At 37.4% G+C, this 23,818-nt stretch overlaps 1 long non-coding RNA gene across 2 annotated transcripts in view; it reads left to right on the top strand.

Annotated features, from left to right (window-relative positions):
- The window catches only part of LOC118896107, a 115,468-nt gene that overhangs the window by 3,979 nt on the left and 87,671 nt on the right, over positions 1–23,818 (top strand). The window contains exons 2-3 of one of the 2 annotated variants that reach the window (XR_005020084.1): positions 171–416; positions 1,867–2,156. This is a non-coding gene — a long non-coding RNA (uncharacterized LOC118896107). Of the gene's footprint in view, positions 1–170; positions 417–1,866; positions 2,157–23,818 lie in introns of those variants that run through there. The other variant, XR_005020085.1, reaches the window with a different exon arrangement.

Here is a 23,818-nt window from a genome sequence, read left to right as displayed (position 1 = left end):
TCTGGCTGAAGTTAAGCAAAAACTTAAATTATCTGTGGCCTTTGGTCACCATGTGGCATGAACGTGTCTGAGAAAGAAATCATTACAAGACAATAGAGGCAGTCTCGATGGTATTGCAAGAGGTAAAAAGTGCTCATGAATTGAGACATATTTCTTGGCTCTCTCCTCAGAGTTGAAACCCTAAGGGGTAAGGGATAGACACTGCCAGGAAGACTTCGGAATTCAAAAACAGGGAGCTTGTGGCTTGGGCCCTGTTTCCCACCTGGAACTTTGCCCAACACAGGCAACTACAATCAAGTAGAAATGGCAACATAATATGTTTAAGCAGATGGCCAGGCAGCATTGATAACCACTCCCACTCCTGCATGTTCCTTGACTACACTGAACTGAAAAGGAGATACAGAATTCCTTAAGAGGTATGTAAATTTGATTCACAGTAAGAGCGCAATTGCTTTACACAGGCTTGCTGCAGTACAGGGTGATTGAAACTCATGGCACAGGCTGTGGTATGAATCCATGGGTTGGATAGAGGATCCTATTGAGAAGACACACCCATAAATTCTAAAGTAAGGGCAGAGGAAAAACAATCACATTTTGAGAGAATAGATTGCAAATTGTATCAACAATAGACATTACAGCAACAAATTTAGTCAGCAAGCAGGCCAGATGCCCCTCCAACAATGCCATGATAGTGAAGGACTTACCTCCAGCAACCAGATAAACTCTTAGAGAGAAAAGCCTAATAATATGTTAAACTTTGAATTCTCTGAACTTGCATCCAAAATTAATGTGCAATTCAAAACGGACTATTAAACTGGAAAAGAGTAAGACATCTCAAAATGGCAAGGTTTGGGTTTTTATTCCTGACTAGTACATAAAATAATACCAATGTCAACAAATGACACACCTTGAAATGCAAAACTGGTAAGTCTAGGTGGCATGCACAGTGATAACAGTTCCTTGGCCCTGGCTAGGAGGTTCGTTAATATTTACTATGTTGTAGCAAGCAAGCAAATTGTTAAATTTTAGATCTTAGACAATATCTATATCAAGGTTAACGTTTTAGGGGAATTGGTAGAAAAATGTCAGGATTTTGCAGTGTGTCCATTAGCAAGGTCCTACAAGAAAGGGATACATTTCAGTTCAAGCTGCCTGTATGAATGCAGGAGAAAGAATACAGTTGACCCTTAAACTGTGCGAAGTTTTAAAAATAAATACAGTGGCCCTCAGTATTGGGGGACTGCACATACATGGTTAAATCTGCAAATGCAGAATCCACAGATCTGGAGGTTTGACTACTGGACCCAAGCATCCGCAGATTTTGCTATCTGTGGCAGGTGCTGGAACCAGTCCCCTTTGAGTACCGAGGAACAACTGTATATTTCTAAGACACCCCCTTTCTGCATGTACTCAGTAATCCATGTGACTGAGAATCAACTAAACCTGCAATTTACAGGTTTGGAAAACCCATATTCTCTGTCCTGAGCTAAAGTTAGTGCAAACACAGGTAAGGGGTTGAAAACTCAGTAAAAGATATAATTGGAACCCTGAAAAAAGCCTGATTCTTGATCACCTCATGCATCTCTTGCTGTGTATATCCTATCTGACAAAGGCTGACAAATTAGTCCCATTGTGAGGAACCATTCCCTGAGATACAACTTGGAGGCAAGTGGACAGAGATAAATTCTAGCTGCATTATCCCTAAACTCATTGCTCAGCTTATGATTTTGGATACAAAGGCCAAAATAGAAATACATAGTTAATTTAGTTGACTGGAGGATAGACATTGCATTCCAACCTTGTAACACATTGCTAAGGGACAGAAAACAGATAACACACCATGTCTGTTTTTGGTTTCTAAACCAGAGTTACCAAAGAGCAAGGTGACCAGCAGCCAACTAAGATTGTAAGAGACTTGTATAGACAAAAAATACCAAGTCTTGCAAACAAAGGCCTATGATTGCTTAATTCCAATACCCTCTTACGTATGGGCAAGGGATCAGGGAGCACCTTCCAGAGCACAAACTCAAGACATATTAACTGGACTTCCCTGGTGGCGCAGTAGTTAAGAATCCACCTGCCAATGCAGGGGGCACGGGTTCAAGCCCTGGTCCAGGAAGATCCCACATGCTGTGGAGCAACTAAGCCCATGCACCACAACTACTGAGCCTGCGCTCTAGAGCCCACAAGCCACAACTACTGAGCCCACACGCCGCAACTACTGAAGCCTGCGCACCTAGAGCCCCTGCTGTGCAACAAGAGAAGCCACCGCAATGAGAAGCCCGCACACCGCAATAAAGAGTACCCCCACTCGCCTCAAGTAGAGAAAGCCTGCACGCAGCAACGAAGACCCAACACAGCCAAAAAAAAAAAAAAGGACGTATTAACTGACCAAGAACCTCATCTACTAGCTAATTAGAGTGCCCTTACTTTCCTTAAGTGTATACCAATATCTAATAAAATTATCTTTATCGTGCTGTACCATGATGTGCTACATTCAAACCTGGTTTAAGAAATGCATATCACCTAGAACTCTTGGTTTCCAAGAGCAAGATGGAAAAATTGGATGAGACTTTGGCATGTCTCCTGTTGGAGAAGAGAGTATTTCAGTTGTCCATGGTATAATTACATTGTCTTAGACTAGGGCATTTTTAAAATTCTGTGTACTGAAAAAAGCACAAGTATAGGTGCCGGGTAGCCAAGGGGTAGAATGTAGTGAAAAACACTTTTGTATGTCCATCTTTTCAGGAGATTCCTATCCTTTATGTAATAAAGCTGTCAATTATGTGACTTTTCCCCTGTCATAAAGATAGGTACATGAGCCAAGCCAATCTCCAGAGTAATGTATAACAATTTTACTGAGGCTAGACCCCACTGACCATCTTTGGCACAACAGGGAGCAAACCTACCTTACCATATACAGGTGTACCTTGGAGGTATTGCAGATTCGGTTCCAGACTACCACAAGAAAGCAAATATCAATAAAGTGAGTCACGAATTTGTTGGTTTCCCAGTGTTTACAAAAGTTATTTTTACACTATAGTCTATTAAGTGTGCAATAGCATTATGTCTTAAACATATTAAAGCATTACGTCTTAAGCATGTTTAAGCATTATACCTTAAATAAAAATACTTTACTGCTAAAAAATGCTACCATCATCTGAGTCTTCAGCGAGTCGTAGTAGTAACATCAAAGTAGTTTCACAGATAACCAAATCATATATAGTAATAATGAAAAAGTTTGAAATGTGAGAATTACAAAATGTGACACAGAGATACAAAGGGAGCAAATGCTATTGGAAAAGTGGTGCCACTAGGTATGCTCAGTGCGGAGTTGCCACAAACCTTTTATTTAAAAAATGCAGTATCTGCAAAATGCAATAAAGTGAAATGTAACAAAACAAGGTATGCCTGTAGAAAAAACAGACCAAGGCATTATAAGTAATAGAGAGTAGAGTCCAGATAGCATTTGAAATCCAGGATCGTAGACTAATCCACTGTCCGTTAATTAAGTGGCCAATAAGTTCTGTCTTTTTTCCCTCCCACACCTGCTGCTCTCATTTAAGCTATCAAGGTACGTTTTATACATGTGCAACTAAAATATCCCTGACTAATATAGTCCCCTGGGTGGCATAGTCCCATTCTTAGAGAATCTTACAAAACAAGGATTGGGGCAGTAGTTAACATTGTCCCACCAAAATCTCCATGGAGACATTTCCTCAATTGCCTTCCTTGGAAAAACTGTTTGGCTTTATTAAGGAAGATAGTGATTTATGATTACTTCCTAATTGCCAAAGTCATTAGCCTCTCCCAGTCTCTACCTTACCTGGTGTGGAATTTGGCATCAATTGTTGCCGTTTCCAAGTGGGTCCCAGTAAACTAATCCCCCTCTTCTTGCCTAGGTTCTGAACAATTTGGGAAATAAAGCAAAGAATAGAAATGGGGGCCAAAATATCACTTTATTACTGATAAAGTTAAGTTGGTTGATGTTGCGTAGTGGGAAAACCAAATAGGCCTGCCAACTGATCCCCAGAATTAGGCAGATTTATACCTCCAATTCCTAGCAACAACACTTGACAGGGACAGCATGGAGGATCAAATGGGAATTCGGTCTCTGGACAACCTTGTTCTTTGAGGTTGGAAGACAAAGCTAAATCAGACATTCTTCACAAATTTACTAATTTTATAAGTCACTCAGTCTCCCCAAGAGTATAGGAAGACGCAGAACTAAATTGAGGTCCTTTCACAGGGAGCAAACTTCAGAAGCAAGCAAGATGCTTTCTCTGCTAGCATCATTGACCAATTCCTACTTGAACCTTCCTTCCTTTAGTTTCCATGATAACCTAGTTGCTTTACCTTTTTAATCAATCCTGCTTATTCTTTATAGGCCTTTCTTCCTCTCTCTGGCTCTTAAATGTTAAGAGTTCCCCATGATTCTGGCCATTGCCCTATTTCTATTTTATATACTGTCCCTAAGGAATCTCATTTAAGTTCACAATTTCATTTACCATATATACGACTAATGAATTCATATCCCTTATCTCCACCCCAACCCATATAGATCCAGGGTTACCAATGGAATTACAGTGTTTAATGTTTCCTTAGCCTTTATCTCCAACCTAAATGGATCCAAGATTACCAAATCCTATTCATTCGTTCTATGTTCTATGTTCTCACTACCTAATTACTTTCTTTGCCTCACAACCACTGCCTTAATTTGGCTTCTACCATCTTTCATCCATTCTACTGCAAAAGTCTATTAATCTCTCTGCCTCTGATCCTACTATACTCCATTTTATCCTCTACATTGCCACCCAAGTTAATTCTCTACCTTGTAAAAACAATTTACTTCTGGATACAAAAAATACATATTCATTGTAGAGCGTTAACAAAATATAGAAAAGCACACACACAGGAACATATAATTCCATCAGCTAGAGATAGCCACTGATGACATTTTAGTCCAACTCTTTTCAGTGTTTTTTAGGTGTATTTTTAAATAAAACGAGAATGCTGCTGCTGCTTGTTTAGCATGCTTTTGTTTTTGTTTTACTTAATATATGTGAGCATATTCTCAGGGCATTAAATATCATTTGTATTGAATATATAATGGATATATCAACTTAAGCATTGCAAACTGGCAGCCTATAACCAATAGTGAATATACAATGGATATATCAATTTAAGAATTGTTTTAAAAAGTTCTTCAGAGAGAAGGAAAATAATATAAGTTAATAATATAGGTGGTTTCAACTTGGCAGGCACCTTTCTGGTTTTGGGAGGACCAGTAGCTCCTCTGGTGGCCCTATTCTGAGGTGTGGCTTTGGGTTGTAATTCTGGAAGGTCACCTAAAATCCATTTCATCTGTCCATCAAAATAATTCTATAAGCTATTTAATGTCCTATAATATATCCCTTTCTGCTTAAAGCACAGTATAGTCTACTCTCTTCAACTTAACTCTGACCAATAGAGTAGTACCAGAGTGGCTATAGACAGCATCCTCAAGAAAATGTGAACTTGTGATCGGTTATCTGACCTGAGTGGGTTTTAAACAAGCAAGAATCCTTTTGGCATCAGTAGGTGGGACTCAGGAAATCTGTTGCTTAAGTGCTCACTTGTGATTGCCTGGAATGAAGTGCCTACTGATGTCAAGACTTTGGCAAGCCCTGTGAATATAATGAGAATGAGGAACACAGGTTTGTGGAGTGGGTTGTCTGCTTTTAACTATACCAAACAAAGCTTAAATGAAGACCATGACAAATCCAGGATTTTAAATTCCAGGCTCCAGGCATGATTAGAGTTTTAGGGAGCTTCTATAATTGCCCTAAAAGAAACTTGCATCTTTAGGTCCAGAGCAATCATATCTGAAAATAAGATGTAGAGTCTGATCTTCAAAATTGCAGGATTAAAATGAAGGTTGAATTTACGGTATTTCTGGGGCTTATATATAAAAATCAGGGACTATTTGGGATACAGTGAGACCCTGAGAACATTTGGGTGAATTCAGATAACCCTGAGGTTCATAAAACGTCAAACCTCACTGTGTATTCCTTACCAGCAGGCCCTCTTCCCTTTATGTTAAGACTGTCCTCTCCCTGCCTGAAATCTCTGTAGCAACCCCACTTGAGGGAGCTACCACATGCCATATCTCTACCACTTCTTGTATCCAGACCAGATCTATAACTAGAGTCATAATCCATTAAGAGGTCTATGTGTAACAGTGGCAAGCTTTTGATATGCTCCAGAAAACCGGAAATAGGTATAAAGATGAAAAAAGAATGCAAGTTTAGATGGAGTCAAACTTATTGATATAGGATTCTCAATTCCACGTGGTTATAACTATTTTAGATGTAGTCATTTTGGAGTGATTATAATCATTTGTTTGCTTGAGTGACTGAAATGTATTTTTGCTGGTGGACAATGTTAAGTGGATTTGAGATATCAGAAGTTCCTTAGCAAAATGTAGAGGAAGGGATAGAAAGATTTAAGGAGAAAGGAAAACTTGAGTGATTTATCATGTTCACTCTTTCTCCTACTTTCCATGGTCTCCCAGAAGAGCCCAGAGGGTACTCCCTTCATCAAGATATTGAGAAGGTAGTGACAAGTGTCAGTAGTCTTGAAAAGCTCAACACTCTAGTTTCCATCATCTAAAGGCTGGGGATAAAGTGGCGGGGGGGGGGGAAATGCTATTGAAAGAGGCTCTCTGATTTTAATAGAAATGGTGTAATCCTATAGTAGTACAGACCAATTTATTGCATTTAAGCAACAGAGGCAAGGTAGGTGTGATTGCCATAACTGTAAGACTACAGTGGAATTCAGAATGAGAGGTCTTTGGTAATGACAAATTGACCATGAAGCTCCTTAGGACTTAAATAGATAGGCAGCTTACAAGAATAGCCAGGGTTACCACATTGCATGTAGCTCTTAGCAACATTTACATTGTAGTCTATATAGATGGTATCTCCTGGAGTACAAGACCTACTACAGTGAGAATTGTACACCCTTGAATTGTGCAAAATGGTGGCCTGGATATAACTTAAAACATACTGAAAATTGCAGCTTCTTACCTAATCTCTAAACCTGAGTCATTTTAGAGTCCCTAAGAACCCCAAGAAATGTTCACATGAAGAAGATACATGCATCACAGGTACATGCTGCAAATGTTTCTCCTTACTTTCTATAAGGGACCCATGGATACTTACTAATGCTTGGCCCCATTTCTTTAACCCTATCTCTAGCCACATCCTTGCTATGTCCTTACCATAGCCAGAGTGTATTTTCCTGCTTCCTCACTTTGGGCCCAGCAATATGATTTATTTTAGCCAGGTCATATAGATGGAAGTAACGTTGTGTCGTTTGTACATGTCTGCTTGACTTCTTGCCTGTCTATCACTGTCATGAGAAAACATCCTAGCTAGTTCACATATTCAAGGAAAAAGAGATAGTGGAACAGACCCACACCAGCAAACTTGCACCTCAGCTAAACTTAAGATATGTGAATAAGCCCAGCTGAGATGAACAGAGCTACCAGTAAAAATGAAGAGCAACACCCAGTGGGCCTCTTTGGGTTTTTAAGGATAACATATGGCATTTGTGTATGCTTCTTCAACCTATCTAATCCTTTCTAGGGAAGCTGACCCACCAATGTGAACAAGAACAAATAATTGTTGTTAACCGCTGATTTTTGGGAAAATTTGTTACGTAGCAATAGCTGATCAATACTTGGAAGCTATTCATTGAGAAAAGGGAATACCCAGGAATTACTGGACGCTGACTCTTAGCATACTTGAATCCCCAGGACTTGGAGTGCCACTGTGATCCACCAACTAGAATTGTTGCTTATGGAAGTAAGGTAAAGCTGCATTCCTGGGAAAATTGCATGATTAGTGCTACCATAAAAGACTTGAAAGATGTAGTGGCAATGATTTCTTTCTATTCACATTTATGTGTCCTCTTTTGCCTATGTAGAACAGATGAGTCTTGGAGAATAGCAGTGGATTACTGTAAATATAATCAGGTAGTGACTCTAGTTACAGCTGCTGTTCCAGACATGCTCTCTTTAATAAAGCAAATCAACATAGCCTCTATCAGTTAGAATATAACTATTAATCTGGCAATTGTTTTTTTCCCTCTATCTCAGTAAGAAGAGGACTCCAAAAAAGTGTTTGTTTTTACCTTGAAGGAACACAAATATACTTTCATTGATCTATTTCAGCTCTCTAGCTCTGGGTTACAGTCTAGCCTGCAGAGACCTTTACCATCTCACCATCTCATAATCCTACATAACATCACACTGGCCAACTACTTTGATGATATACTCATGGTAATGGGTGACTGGATTTCAGGGAGTGGGAGGTAAATTCCAGTGAAAATACAGGTAACTGTGACCTCACTGAAATTTCTGAGGATCAGGTGGTCTCAGCATCTCAGGATATCCCTCCAGCACAATAGGAAAAGTGGTGCACCTTTTCCCCATATCACTAAGAAAGCACTTGATGAGCCTCTTCGAATTTTATAGGTAGAATATACTACATTTGGATGCGCTACTCCAGTCTATTTAATGAGTTACCAACTTTGAAATATCCTCAAAGTAAGAGAACTTTCTAGCTGGTCTAGGCTGTAGATTAAGGTTCTATAACAGATTTAGAGTCTGTAACAGATCAAGGTGCTGTTTGGAGCCAGGAGAAGAATCATGGTGTAGCCTACTAGGGCTTTGAATCAGTGCCATATAATCAACTCTTCTCCTTTTGGAATATTCCTGGGCTTGTCTTGTGAGCCTTAGCGGAGACTGAACACCTTACCATGAGAATTTAAAGCCGTGAAGTCTGGGATGACCATCACCAACTGGGTTTTATCTAACCTAACAAACCCAAACCATAAAGCTGTATATAACCAGAATCAGTTTAACATCAACTGGAAGTGACATATAGAAGATTGGAGTCACTGAAGCCACTGGTAAATGACATGACCTAGTAGGTGGTTCACATTACCAGGTGCCTACTCTGTCTACATTGCCACCATTCTATCAACCCACACTTGTGACCACATAGGGAATTCTCTATGACTAGTTGACTCAGGAAGAAAAAATTCAATCCTGGTTTGCAGATGGTTCTGGAAAATGAGCTGGCCCCTGCCAGAAGCAGATTGCTATAGCATTACAATCTCACTCAAAGGTAACTCCAAGGGGGAAGAACTTTAATCAGTGTATGTCATTTTCAATTTGGAAAAACAGTGTACTTTGTCTATTTATGGGTAGTGGTTAATGGTCTGGCTGGACATACAGGGACATGGGAGAAATAAGACCAAAGGATTAAGGGATAAGTACATTTGGGGAAGTGATATGTAGATGGACCTCCTGTAATGTTAACAGAGTGTGAGCATATTTATATCTCATGTAAATGCTAACAACAGTAGCAGCAGCAGCAGCAAAAGAGGTCACCTCTGCAGGGGAGGCTTATCATTAATCAGGTAGCCAATGTGACCTCTTCTGTGGCTACTAGTTAGCCTCTTTCTCCAGCTAGTCATTGCTTGGTCAATGGTTCCCTGAACAAAGTATGATGACAGAGATGGAAGTCATTTATGATCTCAGAAAAACATGGACTTCTCTTCCAGAGGGCTGATCTATCTACTGCTATAGTTGAGAGCCTAATCTTCCAGCAGCAGAAAGCCAATGCTGAGCACTTGAAACAATGCCATACACCAGGGGGACCAGTCAGCCACCTGGTGGCAGGTTGATTATATTAGACTTCGTCTATATATAGGTGGAATCAATTTGTCTTCATAGAATGGATCATTATTGTGCAGCTATATTTGTTCTTCTTGCCTGCCATACTTCCTGTAGCAATGCTATTTATAAAATGATGGAATGGCTTATTCAGCATTAGAGAATCTCATACAACATTGCATCTGTCCAAAGAACTAATTTTAATGTAGATGAACTAAAGCAAAAGAATAACAACCATTAACAACCATGTGGTCACTGGTTTTAAATGGTTTATAAATCCATGTGATTACTGAACTATAAAGCAATGACTTTATAGAATGGTGGGATGGTCTATTGATGAACTCAGTTATGATGTAAGAAGCAAGTTGGGAAGTACTGTCTTAAAGGATTCAGATACTCATTCTAATAACAGAACACATTTGTCTGAGAACAAAGTGGTGGCAGTGGAATGGCACAAGTCACTCTTAGACCTAATGACAACAAATTTATGTTGTCCAGACTGAGACACTTTTAATAATTGAAATGGAGGGACTTCCCTGGTGGTCCAGTGGTTAAGACTTCGCCTTCCAATGCAGGGGGTGCCGATTCAATCCCTGGTCGGGGAGCTGAGATCCCACATGCCTCGCGACCAAAAAACCAAAACATAAAACAGAAGCAATATTGTAACAAATTCAATAAAGACTTTAAAATTGGTCCACATCAAAAAAATCTTTAAAAAAAATTGAAATAGAGCATTAAACAATTAAACTTACATAATATTTAAAAATATGTATTAAACAACAAATTGATTTTGTTATATTGGTGGGCCTATAAAATAGTCTGTTTGAAAACTATTTTCAAAAATAAATCTGGATACACTAGAGAAAACTAAAAATTGCTTAATACTGATTATTAGTGCATTAAAAATAGCAACCAATAATCTCGGCCTCCAGGAGGCCGAGAAGTTGATCTGTGAACTTAGTTCCCGCTTCTCCAGAGCCTGTGCTGTGCTGTGCTGTGCTGGTCTCAGCTTTGGTTTTGTTATTTGCCACCCCAGATGGGGTGGGCCCTGGAGCAGATACTGTCTTTCCTGCTTCCACTCATTGTATCCTTTTTAAGACAAATCTCATCAAATAAATGATCTCTATTTATGATTCTTTGAATGTAATATCAAATATAGATGTTGCACGATAATAGGTAAATTCTCAATTTCATTCTATTCTTGTACAGAATATAAATTTATTCAAGTAAAAATAGAAGCTCCACGAAAGAATCTCCTCATAAGTCAAGGGTATTTGTTTCTTACTGCTGTTGTATTAAATTACCACAAACATAGTGGCTTAAAACAACACAAATTTATCAGCTTACAATTCTAGGGGTCAGAAATCTGAAATGGATTTCTCTGGGCTAAAATGTGAAGGTGTTGTCAGGATTGCATTCTTTTTGCATGCTCTAAGGGAAATTCTGTTTATTTGGCTTTTCTAGCTTCTAGAGTTTGCCTGCATTCCTTGGCATGTGGCCTCTTCCTCCACCTTAAAGTGCATTCCTCCAACTTCTGTTTCCATCATCACATCTTCTGGGACTGTTCTGCCTTCCTCTTTCATCTTTTAAGAACCCTTAGATTACATTGGGCTCACCTGGATAAGGCAGGATAGTCTCTCCATCTCAGGAGTCTTAACTTAATCACACCTGTCAAGTCCCCTTTGCCATGTAAGGTTACGTATTGCCATTTACAGTTTCCTGAGATTAGGGCATGACCAGGAATATTTTCATATGACATGGAAATGGCTGGGTCATATTGTAGGTACATGTTTACCTTCTAATAATGGGTGAAATAATTGAATAAACAATTCACTAAGTAAGATACATGAGTGGCAAATAAGTGCATGAAATGATGCTCTGCTCTATATAGAAATATAATTGATTTTTGTATATGAATCTGATATCCTGAAACACTGCTAAACTTCCTTATTAATTCTAGTAACTTATTTGTACACATCATAGGATTTACTTCACAGAAATCATGTTGTCTGTGAATAAAGGGTGTTATACTTCTTTTCCAGTCTAGATGTTTTAAAATTCTTTTTCTTTCCTAATTCACTGGCTAGAACCAGCAGTACAATGTTGATTAAAAGTGGTAAGGTAAACATCCTTTCCCTGTTCCTGATTTTAGAAAGAAAGTATTCAGTCTTTCACTATAAGTATAATGTTAACTGTAGGTTTCGCATATATTTTGTCTATGAGTTTAAGGAAGTTCCCTTCTGTTTCTGGTTTTACGAGAGTTTTTACCAGGCATGTATTTTGTATTTCTCAAATGTTTTTTTCTGTATTTATTGAGATGATCATGTAGTTTTTCTTTCTTAGTCAGTTATTACCCAGAATTACATAGGTTGGTTTTTGAATATTAAAACAATTTTACATTCCTGGGATAAACCCCATTTATGATGTATTATCTGTTTGTATATTATTGTATTTTATTTGATAACATTTTGTTAAGAAGCTTTGCACATATAAGCATGAGATATATTGGTCTGTAGTTTTCTTTTCTTATAATGTAATTTTATGGTTTTGGTATTGAGTAATGTGGTCCTCACAGAATGATTTGGGAAGTATTCCCTCATCAATTTTCTGGAAGAGTTTGGTAGAATTGGTATTATTTCTTGTTTAAATATTTGGTAGAATTTGCCAGTGAAGCTATATGACCCTAGGATTTTCTTTGTGGGGAGGTTTTTAACTAAAAATTCAATGTCTTTAATAGCTATAGAGTTATTTAGATTATCTGTTTCTTTTTTTTAATTTATTTTTGTTTATTTATTTATTTTTGGCTGCATTGGGTCTTCATTGCTGCGTGTGGGCTTTCTCTAGTTGAGGCAAAGCTGGCTACTCTTCGTTGCGGTGCGCGGGCTTCTCATTGTGGTGGCTTCTCTTGTTGCGGAGCACAGGTTCTAGGTGCGCAGGCTTCAGCAGTTGTGGCATGCAGGCTCAGTAGTTGTAGCACACGGGCTTAGTTGCTCCGCGGCGTGTGTAATCTTCCCGGACCAGAGCTCGAACCTGTGTCCCCTGCATTGGCAGGCAGATCCCTAACCACTGCGCCACCAGGGAAGCCCCCTATCTGTTTCCTCTTGAATGAGCTTTGGTAGTTTGTGTATTTCAAGGAATTTGTTCATTTTATGTCCTTCTTCAACTCTGGTAATATTATTTGCTCTGAAATCTATTTTGTTTGATATTTATATAACCATCCCAGCTTTCTTTTGATTAGTCTTAGCGTGGTGTGGTTTTTTCATCCTTTTTTTTTAAACCTATATGTTAACGTAGCTGGATCTTGCTTTTTTTTTTTTTTTTTTGGATGGGCAGTTAATTGAACCCAGTGTTTATATTTTATTTATTTATTTATTTATGGCTGTGTTGGGTCTTTGTTTCTGTGCAAGGGCTTTCTCTAGTTGTGGCAAGCGGGGACCACTCTTCATCACGGTGCACGGGCCTTTCACTGTCGCAGCCTCTCTTGTTGCGGAGCACAGGCTCCAGACACACAGGCTCAGTAATTGTGGCTCACGGGCCTAGTTGCTCCGCGGCATGTGGGATCTTCCCAGACCAGGGCTCGAACCCGTGTCCCCTGCATTGGCAGGTAGATTCTCAACCACTGTGCCACCAGGGAAGCCCCTGGATCTTGCTTTTTGCCCAATCTTAGAATCTCCAGTTTTTAAATGAGACTATTTAGACCATTTACATTTAATGTGATCATTGGTATGTTTAAATTTAAATATATGGTCTTGGTATTTGTTTTCTGTTTGTCCCATCTGTTCTTTGTTCCCATTTTCCTATTTTTCTACTTTTTTAGAGCAATTATACAATTTTTATTTCATTTTATCTCCTTTGTCAGCTTATTAGCTATAACTCTTTATTATTCACAATAAAGAGATACAGAGTTTTAGTTGTTGATTTAGGGTTTATATTATACGTCTTTAACTTATCACATTGTACCTTCAAATGTTATTATATTCTTTAATGTATAGTGTAAAAATCTTTAATAGAAGTAATAGATAATAGGTGTTATAGAAGTATAATTGTATTTTCGCTTTCTGGACTTCTTACAATTTTTGCCTTACATTTTACTTCTACATATTTTATAAACCTCACAGGGACTTCCCTAGCAGTCCAGTGGTTAAGACTCCACACTTCCACTGTAGGGGACATGGGTTCAATCCCTGGTCAGGGAACTAAGATCCCGCATACCATGTGGTGTGGCCGAAAATAAGTAAATAAATAAATAAACAAATAAACCTCACAATATGTTTTTTTAAGGAGTCAATTATCTATTAAAGGCATTTAAATAAGAAAATTCTTTTTTTTCTTTTTTGCAGCTTTACTGAGGTATGATTAACAAAAATTTCATATCCTTAAGATGTACAATATGTTTTTATATACATTTACATTGAAAGATGATTACCACAATCAAGCTAATTAACCTATCCATTAACTCACACAGTTATCTTCTTTTGTGTGTGGTGAGAACACTTAAGAACTACTCTATTAGCAAATTTCAAGTATGTAATATATTATTATTAACTCTAGTCACCATGCTGAACATTAGGTCTCCAGAACTTATTTGTCTTATAACTAAAAGTTTGTATTCTTTGACCAACATCTTCCCTTTTCGCCCAACCCCTGCTAACTACCGTTCTACTTTTTATTACTGTGAGTTCAGCATTTTTTTAAGATTCCTTCTATAAGTGAGATCATGCAATATTTGTCTCTCTGTGTCTGGCTTATTTCATTTAGCATAATGTCCTCCAGGTTCATCCATGTTATTACAATGCAATTTCTATGCCTACTTCAGGCAGAAGGGTAAATCTAATACTGGTTACTTGTCTTGCCAAGGAGCAAAAGTCCAAAGTGACTTTTTTAAAAAGCAGAAAGCTTTCATATTATGTTCCTCACAAAATCTGTCAATAGCTTCTCGCTGTTCATAGGATAAAGTCCATAATCCTTGGCAAGGTCTTCAAAATCTGGCTGCTTCTAGCTCATCTTGTGCCATCTCCTTACTCTTTCTGTTTCAGCCACACAAGCCTTCTTTCAGTTGCGGAAACTCAGCAGCCACTTCTGTCTCTCCCCCAGGCTTTACCCTATATTTTGTGCACCCCTTTTTCACCTAGCTAATTCATACGTGTAGTTCAAAATTTGCTTTGAATGTCATTTTTTTCAGGGAAACTGTTCTTGGCTTCTATCAGTTAGTTATGTTTTTATTATTGTCCCCATAGGCATAGAGATCAAGATTAATATCAAGGAGATACTCTGTAATTCATCAAGGTGTATGTTAAATTACTTCTGAGGGTGTTTCTAATTGTAAGTTTCTATGATTGGATATAATACATGTTCTTTATTTCTTCCAGTTTTATTGAGCTATAATTGACATACAACACTATATACATTTAAGGTGTTCAGCACAATGATTTGACTTGCATACATCATGAAATGATTACCACAGTTAAGTCTAGTGAACATCCATTATCTCACATAGATACAAAATAAAAGATAAAGAAAAAAATTTTCCTTGTGATAAGAATTCTTAGGATTTACTCTCTTGACAACTTTTCATATATCACATACAGCAGTGTTAGTTATATTAATCATGTTGACATTGCATCCCTGGTACTTGTCTGTCTTATAACTGGGAGCTTGTAACTTTGACCGTCTTCATTCAATTTCCCCTCCCCCTCTGCCCCTAGTAACCATAAATCTAATTGCTTTTTCTATGAGCTTGTTTATTTGTTTGTTTGCTTTGTGAAGTATAATTGACCCACAACACTGTGTGAGCTCCTGATGCACGCATAGTGATTCAGTATTTCTATACATTACAACATGATCACCATGATAAGCCTAGTTACCATCTGTCACCATACAAAAATATTGTATTATAATCGACTATATTCCCCACACTGCCCATTTCATCCCCATCACTCATTTCTTTGATAAGTGGAAGTTTGTACCATGCAATCTCCCTCACTTATTTCACTCATCCGCTCAGCCCCTCTGTTTGTTCTCTGTATCTATGACTCTGTTTCTTTTTGGTTATTGGTCCATTTATTTTGTTTTTTAGATTCCACATATAAGCGATAACATACCGTATTTGCCTTTCTTTGACTGACTTATTCCACTAAGCAAAATACCCTCCAGGTCCATCCATCTTGTTGCAAATGGCATAATTCATTTTTTAATGTCTGAGTAATATTCCATTGTATATAGATACCACATCTTCTTTATCCATTCATCTATCAGTGGGCACTTAGATTGCTTCCATATCTTGGCTATTGAAAATAATGCAATGAACATAGGGATGCATATATCTTTTTGAATTAGTATTTTTGTTTTCTTCAAAAAAATACCCAGAAGGGGAATTGCTGTATTGTATGGTAGTTCTATTTTTAATTTTTTGAGGAAACTACATACTGTTTTCCATAGTGAATGTACGAATTTACAGTCTCACCAACAGCGTACAAGGGTTCCCTTTTTTCAACATCCATGCCAACACTTGTTATTTGTTGTCTTTTTGATAATACCCATTCTGACAGGTGTGAGGTGATATCTTATTGTGGTTTTGATTTGCATTTCCCTAATGATTAGTGCTGTTGAGCATTTTTTCACATGTCTGTTGGCCAACTGTTTGTCTTCTTTGGAAAAATGACTATCAGGTCCTCTGCTTATTTTTTAATCAAATTGTTTGCTTTTTTGATGTTGAGTTGAATGAGTTCTTTTATATCTTGGATATTAACTACTCCTTACCAGATAACAGTTTGCAAATATCTTCTCCCATTCAGTAGGTGACCTTTTCATTTTGTTGATATTTTCCTTTGCTGTGCAAAAGTGTTTTAGTGATGTAGTGCCATTTGTTTTGTGTCCCTTGCCTGAGGAAACAAATCCAAAAAAAATGTATTCCTAAAACTGATGTCAGAGAATGTAATGCCTATGTTTTCCTTTAGGAGTTTTATGGTTTCTGGTCTTAAATTTAAGACTTTAATTTGTTTTGAATTTATTTTTCTATATGATGTGAGAAACTAGTCCAGTTTGATTCTTTTGCATGTAGCTGTGCAGTTTTCCCAACACCACTTACTGAAGAGGCTGTCTATTCCCCATTGCATATTCTTGCTTCCTTTGTCATAGATTAATCACCCATATAACTGTGGGTTTATTTCTGGCCTCTCTATTCTGTTCTATTCATCTATGTGTCTGTTTTTGTGCCAGTATCATACTGTTTTGATTACTGTGGCTTTGTTGTATGGTTTGAAATCAGGGTGCATGATTACCTCCAGCTTTGTTCTTTCTCAAGATTGTTTTGGCTATCTGGAGGTCTTTTGTGGTTCTGTACTAATTTTAGAATTACTTGTTCTAGTTCTGTGAAAAACGTCATTGGTATTTTGGTAGAGATTGCACTGAATCTGTAGATTGCCTTGGGTATTATGGTCATTTTGACAATATTAATTCTTCCAATCCATGTTCATGGTATATCTTTCCACTTGTTTGTGTTGTCTATAATTTCTTTCATCAGTATCTTACAATTTTCAGAATATAGGTCTTCTGACTCCTTTGTTAAGTTTATTCCTAGGTGTTTTATTCTTTTTGATGCAGTAGTAAATGTTATTCTTTTCTTAATTTCTCTTTCTGACCGTTCATTGTTAGTGTACAGAAAGGCAACAGATTTTTGAATATCTAAATTTTGTATCCTGTAACTTTACTGAATTCATTTATTAGTTCTAATAGTTTTTAGGAGTTGGTTTAGGATTTTCTATATACAGTATCGTGTCACCTGCAAACAGTGACAGTCTAAATTCTTCCTTTCCAATTTGCATTCCTTTTGTTTGTTTGTTTGTTTTTTCTTGTCCAATTGCTGTGGCTAGGACTTCCAATACTATGTTGAATGAAAATGGCAAGAGTGGGCATCCTTGTCTTGTGCCTGATCTTAGAGAAAATTCTTTCTTTTTCACCACTGAGTATGATGTTGGCTGTAGGTTTGTCAAATATGGCCTTTATTATATTATATTCCCTCTATACCAACTTTTATGAGAGTTTTTTATCATAAACGGACATTGAATTCTGTCAAAAGCTTTTCCTACATTTATTGAGGTGATCATATGATTTTTATTCCTCAATTTGTTAATGTGCTTTATCACATTGACTGATTTTTGGATATTGATCATTGTGTGTGATACTTTCAATGTATGGTTGAATTCGATTTGCTAATATTTTGTTTAGGATTTTTGAATCTATGTTCATCAGTGTCATTGGGCTGTAATTTTCTTTTTTGTGGTGACTGGTTTTGGTATCAGGGTGATGCTGGCTTTATAGAATAAGTTTGGAAGTGTTCCTTTCTCTTCGATTTTTTTGGAATAGTTTGGAAAAATAGGTGTTAAATCTTTTGTAAATATTTGGTAGAACTCAGACTGCCCTGGTGGAACAGTGGTTAAGAATTTGCCTCCCAATGCAGGGGACATGGGTTCGAGCCCTGGTCCGGGAAGATCCCACACCCGTGGAGCAAGTAAGCCCGTGCGCCACAACTACTGAGCCTGTGCTGTAAAGCCCACGAACCACAACTACTGAGCCCACATGCCACAACTACTGAAGCCCACATGCCTAAAAGCCTGTGCTCCAACCAAAAAAAGCCACCACAACAAGAAGCCCATGCACCGCAATGAAGAGTAGCCCATGCTCGACACAACTAGAGAAAGGCCGCGCGCAGCAACAAAGACCCAATGCAGCCATAAATAAATAAATAAATAAATAAATAAAATAGATAAATTTATAAAAAAACAATTGGTAGAACTCACCTGTAGAGCCATCTCATTCTGGACTTATGTTTGTTAACAGTTTTTTGATTACTGATTCAGTATCATTACTGGTAATTTGTTTGTATCTTGTATTTCTTTCTGATTCAGTCTTGGGAGATTTTATGTTGCTTGGAATTCACCCATTTTTTTTTAGGTTATCCATTTTAATGGCTTGTAATTGTTCATAGTAATCTCTTATGAGCCTTTGTATTTCTGTGCTGTTGGTGGTAACTTCTTTTATTTTTATTTATTTTTAATTTATTTTATTTTTTTTACACAGCATGTTCTTATAAGTTATCTATTTCATACATATTAGTATATATATGTCAATCCCAATCTCCCAATTCATCCCACCACCACCACCACCACCGCCCCCCACCCCTCTGTCTCCCCCCTTGGTGTCCATACGTTTGTTCTCTACATCTGTGTCTCTATTTCTGCCTTGCAAACTGGTTCATCTGTACCATTTTTCTAGATTCCACATATATGTGTTAATATACAATATTTGTTTTTCTCTTTCCACTTACTTCACTCTGTATGACAGTCTCTAGGTCCATCTACGTCTCTACAAATGACCCACTTTCGTTCCTTTTTATGGCTGAGTAATATTCCATTGTATATATGTACCACATCTTCTTTATCCATTCATCTGTCATTGGGCATTTAGGTTGCTTCCATGACCTGGCTATTGTAAAGAGTGATGCAATGAACATTGGGGTGCGTGTGTCTTTTTGAATTACGGTTTTCTCTGGGTATATGCCCAGTAGTGGGATTGCTGGGTCATATGGTAATTCTATTTTTAGTTTTTTAAGGAACCTCCATACTGTTCTCCATAGTGGCTGTATCAATTTACATTCCCACCAACAGTGCAAGAGGGTTCCCTTTTCTCCACACCCTCTCCAGCATCTGTTGTTTGTAGATTTTCTGATGATGCCCATTCTACCCGTTGTGAGGTGATACCTCATTATAGTTTTGATTTGCATTTCTCTAATAATTAGTGATGTTGAGCAGCTATTCATGTGCCTTTTGGCCATCTGTATGTCTTTGGAGAAATGTCTGTTTAGGTCTTCTGCCCATTTTTTGATTAGGTTGTTTGTTTTTTTAATATTGAGCTGCATGAGCAGTTTATATATTTTGGAGATTAATCCTTTGTCCGTTGATTCGTTTGCAAATATTTTCTCCCATTCTGAGGGTTGTCTTTTCATTGTGTTTATAGTTTCCTTTGCTGTGCAAAAGCTTTTAGGTTTCATTAGGTCCCATTTGTTTATTTTTGTTTTTATTTCCATTACTCTAGAAGGTGGGTCAAAAAAGATCTTGCTGTGATTTATGTCAAAGAGTGTTCTTCCTAAGTTTCTCTCTAAGAGTTTTATAGTGTCCGGTCTTACATTTAGGTCTTTAATCTATTTTGAGTTTATTTTTGTGTATGGTGTTAGGGAGTGTTCTAATTTCATTCTTTTACATGTAGCTGTCCAGTTTTCCCAGTACCACTTATTGAAGAGACTGTCTTTTCTCCATTGTATATCCTTGCTTCCTTTGTCATAGGTTAGTTGACCATAGGTGTGTGGGTTTATCTCTGGGCTTTCTATCCTGTTCCACTGATCTATATTTCTGTTTTTGTGCCTGTAGCATATTGTCTTGATTACTGTAGCTTTGTAGTATAGTCTGATGTCAGGGAGTCTGATTCTTCCAGCTCCATTTTTTCCCCTCAACCAACATTGCTTTGGCTATTCGGGGTCTTTTGTGTCTCCATACAAATTTTAATATTTTTTTGTTCTAGTTCTGTAAAAAATGCCATTGGTAATTTGATAGGGATTGCATTGAATCTGTAGATTGCTTTGGGGAATATAGTCATTCTCACAATATTTATTCTTCCAACCCAAGAACATGGTATATCTCTCCATCTGTTTGTGTCATCTTTGATTTCTTTCATCAGTGTCTTATAGTTTTCAGAGTACAGGTCTTTTACTTCCTTAGGTAGGTTTATTCCTAGGTATCTTATTCTTTTTGTTGCAATGGTGAATGGGATTGTTTTCTTAATTTCTGTTTCTCGTCTTTCATTGTTAGTGTATAGGAATGCAAGAGATTTCTGTGCGTTAATTCTGTATCCTGCAACTTTACCAAATTCATTGATTAGCTCTAGTAGTTTTCTGGTGGCATCTTTAGGATTCTCTATGTATAGTATCATGTCATCTGCTAATAGTGACAGTTTTACTTCTTCTTTTACAATTTGTATTCCTTTTATTTCTTTTTCTTCTCTGATTGTCGTGGCTAGGACTTCCAAAACTATGTTGAATAATAGTGGTGAGAGTGGACATCCTTGTCTTGTTTCTGATCTTAGAGGAAATGCTTTCCGTTTTTCACCATTGAGAATGATGTTTGCTGTGGCTATTTATTATGTTGAGGTAGTTCCCTCTATGCCCACTTTCTGGAGAGTTTTTATCATAACTGGGTGTTGAATTTTGTCAAAAGCTTTTTCTGCATCTATTGAGATGATCATATGGTTTTTATTCTTCAATTTATTAATATGGTGTATCACATTGATTGATTTGTGTATACTGAAGAGTCCTTGCATCTCTGGGGTAAATCCCACTTGATCATGGTGTATGATCCTTTTAATGTGTTGTTGGATTCTGTTTGATAGTATTTTGTTGAGGATTTTTGCCTCTATATTCATCAGGGATATTGGTCTGTAATTTTCTCTTTTTGTAGTATCTTTGTCTGGTTTTGGTATCAGGGTGATGGTGGCCTCATAGAATGGGTTTGGGAGTGTTCCTTCCTCTGAAATGTTTTGGAAGAGTTTGAGAACGGTGGGTGTTAGCTCTTCTCTAAATGTTTGTTAGAATTCACCTGTGAAGCCATCTAGTCCTGGACTTTGGTTTGTTGGAAGATTTTTAATCACAGTTTCAAGTTCATTACTTGTGATTTGTCTCTTCATATTTTCTATTTCTTCCTGGTTCAGTCTTGGAAGGTTATACCTTTCTAAGAATTTGTCCATTTCTTCCAGGTTGTCCATTTTATTGGCATAGAGTTGTAGTAGTCGCTTATGATGCTTTCATTTCTAATTTTATTGATTTGAGTCCTCTCCCTCATTTTCTTCATGAGTCTAGCTAAAGGTTTATCAGTTTTGTTTATTTTCTCAAAGAACCAGCTTTTAGTTTCATTGATCTTTGCTATTGTTTGTTTCTATTACATTTATTTGTGCTCTGATCTTTATGATTTCTTTCATTCTACTAACTTTGTGTTTTCTTTATTTTTCTTTCTCTAGTTCCTTTAGGTGTAAGGTTAGATTGTTTATTTGAGATTTTTCTTGTTTCTTGAGGTAGGATTGTATTGCTATAAACTTCCCTTTTAGAACTGCTTTTGCTGCATCCCATAGGTTTTGGATCATCATGTTTCTGTTGTCATTTGTCTCTAGGTATTTCTGATTTCCTTCAGTGATCTCTTGGTAATTTAGTAATGTATTGTTTACCCTCCATGTGTTTGTGTTTTATACATTTTTCCCCTGTGAATTATTTCTAATCTCATAGCGTTGTGGTCAGAAAAGATGCTTGATGTGATTTCAATTATCTGAAATTTACCGAGGCTTGATCTGTGACCCAAGATGTGATCTATCCTGGAAAATGTTCCGTGTGCACTTGAGAAGAAAGTGTAATCTGGTGTTTTCAGATGGAATGTCCTATAAATATCAATTCAATCTATCTGGTCTCTTGTGTCATTTAAAGCTTGTGTTTCCTTATTAAATTACTGTCTGGCTGATCTGTCCATTGGTGTAAGTGAGGTGTTAATGTCCCCCATTATTACTGTGTTACCATTGATTTCCTCTTTTATACCTGTTAGCGTTTGCCTTATGTATTGAGGTGCTCATATGTTGGATGCATATATATTTAAAATTTTTATATCCTCTTCTTGGATTGATCCCTTGATCATTACGTAGTGTCCTTCCTTGTCTCTTGTAACATTCTTTATTTTAAAATCGATTTTATCTGATATGAGTATTGCTACTCCAGCTTTCTTCTGATTTCCATTTGCATGGAATATCTTTTTCTATCCCCTCACTTTCAGTCTGTATGTGTCCCTAGGTCTGAAGAGGGTCTCTTGTAGATAGCATATATATGGGTCTTGTTTTTGTATCCATTCAGCAAGCCTGTGTCTTTTGGTTGGAGTATTTAATCCATTCACATTTCAGGTAATTATCGATATGTATGTTCCTATTACCATTTTCTCTATTGTTTTGGGTTTGTTTTTGTAGGTCCTTTTCTTCTCTTGTGTTTCCTGCTTAGAGAAGTTCCTTTAGCATTTGCTGCAGAGCTGGTTTGGTTGTTGTGAATTCTCTTAGCTTTTGCTTATCTTTCAAGTTTTGATTTCTCTGTCAAATCTGAATGAGACCCTTGCTGGGTAGAGTAATCTTGGCTGTAGGTTCTTCCCTTTCATCACTTTAAATATATCATGCCACTTCCATCTGGCTTGTAGAGTTTCTGCTGAGAAATCAGCTGTTAACCTTACGGGAGTTCCCTTGTATGTTATATGTCATTTTTCCTTTGTTGCTTTTAATAATTTTTCTTTGTCTTTAATTTTTGCCACTTTGATTACTATGTGTCTTGGCGTGTTTCTCCTTGGGTTTATCCTGCCTGGGACTCTCTGTGCTTCCTGGACGTGGGTGGCTAGTTCCTTTCCCATGTTAGGGAAGTTTTCAACTATAATCTCTTCAAATATTTTCTCGGGTCATTTCTCTCTCTCTTCTCCTTCTGGGACCCCTATAATGCGAATGTTGTTGCATTTAATGTTGTCCCAGAGGTCTCTTAGGCTGTCTTCATTTCTTTTCATTCTTTTTTCTTTATTCTGTTCCTCAGCAGTGAATTCCACCATTCTGTCTTCCAGGTCACTTATCCGTTCTTCTGCCTCAGTTATTCTGCTATTGATTCTTTCTAGTGTATTTTTCATTTCAGTTATTGTATTCTTCATCTCTGTTTGTTTGTTCTTTAATTCTTTGAGGTGTTTGTTCTTTAATTCTTCTGGGTCTTTCTTAAACATTTCTTGCATCTTCTTGATCTTTGCCTCCATTTTTTTTCCGAGGTCCTGTATCATCTTCACTATCATTATTCTGAATTACTTTTCTGGAAGGTTGCCTATCTCCACTTGATTTAGTTGTTTTTCTGGGGTTTTATCTTGTTCCTTCATCTGGTACATAGTCCTCTGCCTTTTCATTTTGTCTATCTTTCTGTAAATGTGCTTTTCATTCCACAGGCTGCAGGATTGTAGTTCTTCTTGATTCTGCTGTCTGCCCTCTGTTGGATGA

The sequence above is a fragment of the Balaenoptera musculus genome, chromosome 5, assembly GCF_009873245.2.
Source record: "Balaenoptera musculus isolate JJ_BM4_2016_0621 chromosome 5, mBalMus1.pri.v3, whole genome shotgun sequence".
NCBI lineage: Eukaryota > Metazoa > Chordata > Mammalia > Artiodactyla > Balaenopteridae > Balaenoptera > Balaenoptera musculus.
This window is presented reverse-complemented; position numbering and strand designations above follow the sequence as displayed.